We start from the raw sequence: 8,094 nt of genomic DNA, 5'->3' as shown, positions 1-8,094 counted from the left end.
CATTCATTTAAGTAGTTTTTTAATCCAGACAATGTTTTTATAATTTATAGTAGCAACAAAATATTCTACTTTAATAGTAGATTGGGAAGTACAACTCTAATTCTTACTAGTCCATGTAACTAGTCTTTTGCCTAAGAAGAATGCTCCTCACCGGTGCTCTTTTTGTCATCCATGTTTCCAACCTAGTAAACATCAATGTAGGCTCTCAATTCAAACCTTTCATTCTTATTGTAGTATAGACCCAACTCTTTTTTTCCTTTCAAGTATCTCATTATTCTTTTTACAACCATTAAATGATTCTCCCTAGGATTTGTAGAGAATCTTGCAACTATCCCTTAAAACAATGCAATATCAGGTTTGCTATGTACTACATATTGCAATTTTCCAATCATGGATCTGTATTATATTTGATTCAGCTCAGCTCAATCATCATTCTCTAACAGCTTGTGTCCTATCACCATAGATGTACTCACTAGTTTGGAATCCTCTAATTCCAAAATTTTTTAATATCTCTTTGATGTACTTTGACTAATTGATATATACATATACCATACTTCATTTGGTATATTTTTAATCCCACAAAAAAATTATCTCTCCAAACATAGACATTTCAAATTCTTGCTTCATCTGATTTACAAAGTCCTTACATAAAGCATCTTGTCCTCCAAATATGATATCATCAACAAATATTTTAGATAACAAAATACCTTTTCCATTTTTTGTCTTATGTAACGATTGTTGTTATCATCATTCCTTTCAAATGGACAATTTTCACAAGATATGAATGAAATCTTTCATACGATGCTCTCGGTGCTTGTTTCAAACCATATAGGGCTTTTTGCAATCTACATGCCATGTTCTTATTGTCAATATCAACAAATCCTTTAGGCTATTCTATGTGAACTTCTTCTTCTAATATTCCATTTACAAATGTAGATTTAGCATCCATCTAATAAACCTTAAAACCTTTGTATTTAGCATAAGAAAGCAGAATTCTCACTCCTAATCTTGCAAGGGGGGAAAATGTCTCTCCATAGTCAATTCCTTCTTCCTATGCATATCATTTGCAAACTAATCTTTCTTTGTTCCTTGTGACTTCACCATTCTCATCTAGCCTGTTTCTAAATACCCTCTTGGTACTAATCACTTTTTTCTTTTTTAGTATAGAAACTAAAATCCATTTTTTGTTCTTCTCTATCAATTAAATCTCTTCTTATATGGCCTTCTACTAGTCACCATCTTCTAATGTATCTTTTACTATTTTAGGTTCCTTCATTCTTAATAGACATGATTCACTTCTCAATCTATTTCTTTCCATTGGCGTAGCATTTTTGTTTCCAATGATTTGATCACTTGGATGATGTTTGTTGACATATTTAGACAATCTTGGCTTGGCTATTCTTTCTTCATTTTGTCTCTCAATTGTAGAATCAATGTGTACATTTCTATTAGGTATCACAGCATCTCTTTCATGTGCACTGACCTTAGAATTATAATGTGTATCCACTTCATTGTGCAACTCAGCATCTAAATGTATTCAAAATTCATAGAGTGTGACTTGACAGTCACTAAAACTTGCTATTGATTTCCAACTTGATTTGTAGCATTTTCTTCACTAGACATACCTTCATAAAAGTATACAAATGATTTGTATCTTTCTATTTCTTTCATAGGTTCAGCCTCATGTACCTTTATAAATTCATCAAAATTCACATTTTCACTTTTCACAATTTTGTTAGTGTTAGTATTTAAACACTTGCAAGCTTTACTTCTTGTTGAGTAACCAAGGAATATACCTTTTTTACTTTTTGCATCAAGGTTTCCATTCCTAACATCTTTAAGAATGTAACATTTACTTCCAAATACCTTAAAGTATTTTAAATTGGGTGGATATGCATACAATAGTTCAAATTGTGTTGAATGAGTACCTTTCTTGATTTGTAGATGGTTCAAGGTATATACAAAATTACTTACAACTTCTCTCCAACATTTTAGAATTTTTTTTTTTTATCATAAGTGTTCATGCATAGTCCATTATAGATTTGTTTCTCCTTTCAACAATTCCATTTTGTGGAGGGGTCTTGGGAGAAAATGTTTGTCTTTTGATTCCACTTTCATTACAAAACATTTCAAACTCATTAGATGTGAATTCTCCTCCTCTATTTGATCTTAAACATTTCATACTTTTACCTGTTTCTTTCTCTACTCTTGCTAAGTACCACATAAACATTTGAAAAGCATTAAATTTCTATTCTAGAAATATGACTATCATCATTGCACAATAATCATCTACAAATAGCATTATATACTTTTTTCCTTTGTATATTCACACTTCAATTGGTCCACATGGGTCAATATGAAAAATCTCTAGTATTTCTTTTGAGGTATAAGATTTACTCTTAAAGCTTGACTTTGTAATTTTGCCTAGCTGACATTGTTTGCATACTACATTATCGAGTTTTTTAAACTTAGGTAAACCTCTAACTTTACTCATGTTACTAATACTAACTAAGTTATCAAAATTAACATGACATAATCTCTTGTGCCATAGCCATACATCATCAACTCTTACAACAAGACAAGTAGCATCCTCTATATCTAAATAGAATAGATTACTTCTAGTTTTATCACCTTTTCCAATCAGCTTTCTATCAATATCATATATCTTAGCAATATTATTTTCAAACTCAACCTTGCATTCCAAATTGTTCAATTGTGACACAATTAATAAGAAGTAATGTAATTCTTCAACATAGTAAACATTGTCACATGAAATCTTGTCTATGACTTTGATAGAGCCTTTTCCTTTTATCAAGTATGGTGCATCATTACCAAATCTTACACCATTTCCATCATAACAAGTTAACGTAATGAAGTTACTTTTGTCTCTAGTCATGTGATGTGAGCATCCACTGTCAATGATCCATCTATAATTTTTGTTCATAGAAGTCACAAGTGTAGTTACCTCATCTTCATCAGATTTTTCCTTCATTGCAACATACACCACTTCATCATCACATTCATTAGAATCATCTATGCTTCCTTGTTCAGCAATGTAGCATGACTTCTTGCTTTTGTCTTTGTAATTTCTACTGTCATCTTCTCTTTTGTTTTTATACTTCTTGTCATCTATGTAGTTCTTCTCCTATGCACATCTTGCAGTACTATGACCAACTTCATTGCAATTGAAACAAATGATAGGTAACTTACCTTTGAACTTGCCTTTACCTCTATGAAATCTTCTTGCTAGTAGTGCTTCCAATTCTTCAACATCTTCTTCATCTATATTAGTGTCACTAGATACATATTTTATCTATCTTTTCTTCTTTTGTTGCTTCACCTCATCAAAAGATTTCAATAAAAACTTAGCTTTGAAAGCATATTCAAGATTCTCTGGTTTGTAATTGTTAAAGTTAGATAGCTCAAAAGTAGTGAGTCTACCTACTAGACCTTTAAGGATTAGATTATTTATTGGAATACATCTCAATTCTTGGATTGTAGAAACTCCAATAGCATAACTAGGCAGTAGCATTCTCAAGAATTTATATAGCACAATATCATCATCTATATGACCAGTAGCATCTTTTATTGCACTAAGAACTTTTTTTATTCTAGCAAAATATTGAGCAATATTCTCACCTTCTTCCATTCTCATGTCATCAAACATACCTCTGAGCCTCTCAGACTTGGCTCTTTGAACATTTTTGTCTCCTCCATAGATGGTATGTAGGGTATCCCACATTTTCTTTGCAATATCACATCCTTTGATATCATCAAATTTGGCATAGCTTAGGGTAGAGGCAATCTCCAACATGGCCTGATTCTATTCTTTCTCTTTCTTCATATCTTTAGTAGTTAGGGCTCCTACTAGATCAACATGTTCCACTATAATGGTAGATTGTGAATAATCTCCAAGTCCTCCAAGGTATAGCTTCATCAAACTTTTCCATGCAAGAAATTTATGTTTGTTAAGCTTGGGTACATTTCTTTTTGACATCTTGATCTCTGTGCTTCTAGTACCTTCAAACTAGTCTTCTTTAAGTAGATGGCTCTAATAAAAATTTTTGGAATTCTTTAAAATAATTCAGAGTGGGGGTGAATTAGTTATCCAAGGTCCAGATGTACGAATAAAACTTTTTTTAGCTTAGTGAACCCATAAAACATTCATATTCATGCATGCATCCAAATGAATATGCAATTACTTAAAACTTGTAAGTTACTATCTAATAAATTTGTAGAAATGTAAAGTATGAAGCATAATAGGTTCATCAACACACTTGACACAATGATTTAATGTGGAAACCCAAATTGAGAAAAACCACCAATAACATGCTACTCCTTTTCACTCTTTTGAGGTGATGCCATGTGAAAAGCTAACCCGATTAAAGGTTACAATACACATTGTTAAATGTGACCCAATTAGGGGATTTCAATCACCCTAATAAAAGTGAGCCTTGTTAGAAGACTTTAGGCCATTCACTTGGAATTCCACCCTATTAAAGCATTTACTAATGATTGTTAGGTCAGGCTTAATCCAAAGGATTTACCCTAGATTGATACAATTGTTAAAGAGTAATAATAGAGCTTAAAGATCTGACATAGCTTATAACTTCTCTTGTAGGTTACAGATATCTATTCAGTACTCCATCCTGTTTGGCCTTTACACTTTGCAACTCTAATTACTTGTTCACCCTTCAAGCGTATATCTCTTTAAGCCTTCTTCTCTCAGGTCACTTGATGAAGCAAAACCTATAATTCCTTCTTCTCTCTAGGTTCTCACTTATGAAAACCTTGCTTCATGACCAGATATTCCTATAAATAGGAAATTAAAATATTTTTTCATTTTCCATCATCCACTTTAGGGTTTGGATAGATTAGGTAGGATACAATGTATCTACCCCATATCTTGTACCTCTTCTAGAAACTTCTCCTAGAATCCATTTAAATTCATCTAAAAAATGATTTACATCAAATTTTGTGCCACCAACTCATCAAACTTATCTTCTTCCTAGTTCAAAAGTTTAATGAAATCAAACTTGTTGGCTTATAATTGGTGAATCTTCAATCTTTCTCATAATGCAGAAGCTCGACATTATCAATATTCTGATGCTTGGCACATACTATGTTGCTCGACATCAATTGTGAAATCACTAGGCATCAACTAAAGTTTATTGATGCTCAACCTCAACAAAATTTTACTTAACATTAATTGTCTTGCTCGAAATCCACTTGAATTTTATTTTACTTAGCTCCAACTAACTTTTTACTCAGCTTGTACTAACTTTTCTTGGCACCTACTATCCACTTGGTCAAGCTTGGTAGACCAACTTTGTTTAATCTTGTTCTTCTAAACTTTCTTAGTGTATCCAACATTTGTAACCTTAAATAGATCATCAATACATTATGGGGTAAAAGCACAAACCTATGCCACCTTTTATAAAGAAACAAGATATAAGAATGCGACAGTTCAACATTAATGAAAAAAAGAAATGGTATCCACGTTTAGAATTTGAAGATGATGTAAACTAATGAAATTTGTAGAATTGGTTGAATTTAATGCCTATAATTTTTTATAATTTTTTTGATTGAGAATTTATTCATTTTCTTCTATTTTGAAGTCCCTTTTTTAACTTAAAAAAATATAGGTTGTAGTTCCCATCAAATAAGTCTATGCAAATCATGTTTTTTTTGTTTTAATTTAAAAATATATTATAGATGACAAAAAAAGAAATAATTATTTTTCATGTATATTTTCATTGTTATAAGTACACAAGCTCGACCTTATTAGAATCCAACAGATTTTTCTCCCATCAAAATTTCCCTATCAAATCTAGACCTTCTTGGAAAAAAAATGCTTATTCATGAAGAGGATTCTCTCCTCTATAGATAAATATTATTTTTTTCATTTTTTTGATATGATTTACTATATTTTTTCATTTTCTAAGGGAGCATCTTCCAAAATGTCAAAATAGTGACTTATAATATTTTGAAATTATAACATTTATAACTAATCAAAATACTCAAAAAATTATATAATGATGATATTTAATCTAAGATCTATAAAATTGTATTCTTAGTTTTTGAAATACAATAAGTTTTGATAGAGAAATGAGATTTGACCAAACAAAGTTTTGGTATCCTAAATGGTTACATTGATCTATGATTCTAGCCCATGTCATCACATTCTTAAGTAATCATTGTACTTCATTACATAATTATAACTCAACCTTTCCTCTTGGTGCTTTGGTTACATCTTATTGATCAAAATCTCCTCATCAATCAAGTGATATTACTTGAATCTTGTAACTAATTGTCTTACCAACAAATAGCAGGTTTGACATCAGTAACAAAAAAATATTTGAAACACATAACAATGTTCCTGATAATATTCTTTCTAATCAATGATCTTTTCAATTAGATTTCAATAAAAATGAACCATCACCTAATCACCAACTTCAAAAATATGATGTCTTCTAGACTTATCAATATTATCCTTAAACTTTTGATTACTTTGTTCCAACTTCACCTTCAATTACTTATGCAAAGAATCCACAAAATCTAAAAATTCTTCCCCTACATCACTTCTCTTCTCTTTGCATGAAACATCCCTTAAATACAGTACTACTCTAGGGTGCATTCCAATAACAATCTCAAAAGGTGTTTTCCCTCTGCTCCTATTCATTAAATTATTATATTCAAACTCAACTTGTGCCAATATCATCTCCCAATTATGTAGTTCATATCTAACTAATCATCTTATAAAATTACCCAAGATTTTATTCTCAACCTCTATCTATCCATCTATCTATTTTTGGAATGTAGAAGTAAATCTCAGTTCAACACACATATTCTTCCATAAAGTTCTCTTAAAATAACCAACAAACTTACTACCTCTTTCATAAATAATACTTCTTGGTAATCCATACAATCTAACAATTTCTTCAAATAAAAGTTCAACAACATGCTCAGTATATGATGTCTTCTTGCATGGTATAAAAGGAGCCATTTTAGAAAATCTATTCAAAACAACAAATATTGAATTATACCACTTTGTTGTCTTAGGTAATCCAAGGAAAAAAATCATATTGATGTCACTCCAAGGTTTCTTAGGAACAAAATTGGGTTTATGCAATCTAGTATTCTAACTTAATCCTTTTGCAACTTGACAAAATCTATAACTCCTTATAAACTTCTGAACATCTTTGTACATTTGTGGCCAATAATGTTTATTCTTCAACAAACTAAATGTCTTATAAATTCCAAAATGTCTAGCCAATCCACCACTATGTTTTTCCTTAATTAAATTAATTCTCATAGAACTTCTTAGTAAATAAAATTGAATTCCTTTGAACAACATACATTCTTGAATGAAATACTCATCATAGTTACTCATGTGATCTAATAGATTTGGTGCTCTACGCTCTCTCCATGCATTAGAAAAATCAAGGTCAGTATTGTTGGTGTTTTAAAATATCATGTTTCAAATATTGCAATGAGAACAAAATACATCTAGGATTAGTCATTTCCCTTTTACAACATACCCTTTCAAATATTGGTTCAACTATAAGGCTAGACCCTTCTTCTACTTCAGGTGGAGCTATGGATTCTTCATATGGTATTAGTGTTAAAAGCATACAACTAAATCTAAATAAAGTAGATAAAACCATTATTTCTCCTATACATATGCAATAATAGAGATGTATAGTAGAAAATTGCAAATTCTATGAAATCCATAAGCTAGGTGAGGACATCCTTTGAACTCTTAAATAGAAAGGGAAAATGATGATTATAAACTTGATTTTAGCACATCACAAATATACAATAGTAAGGAACATGTTGATCCTGTAGTTGATTAATGCCTTATCTATTAGAAAGTTCAATAAATTACACACATACATCTATGATACCAGTGATATATTCCATAGATAAAGGTATCAGATATATCCTTTTAATTTGGTAATTAGACATCAGTGTCCATAAAGACCTCATTCTCATGAAATATCCTTTTCAAATAATACAAAACCCTATCAAATGCATCAAGCATTTACTTGGCTCTTTGTTCCAATAGAAAAACAAGTACGACATACAACCTTT

Source organism: Cupressus sempervirens, chromosome 5 (genome assembly GCF_028749045.1).
Source record: "Cupressus sempervirens isolate cs-2001-9-10 chromosome 5, ASM2874904v1, whole genome shotgun sequence".
Lineage (NCBI taxonomy): Eukaryota > Viridiplantae > Streptophyta > Pinopsida > Cupressales > Cupressaceae > Cupressus > Cupressus sempervirens.
Note: the sequence above shows the minus strand (reverse complement) of the source record.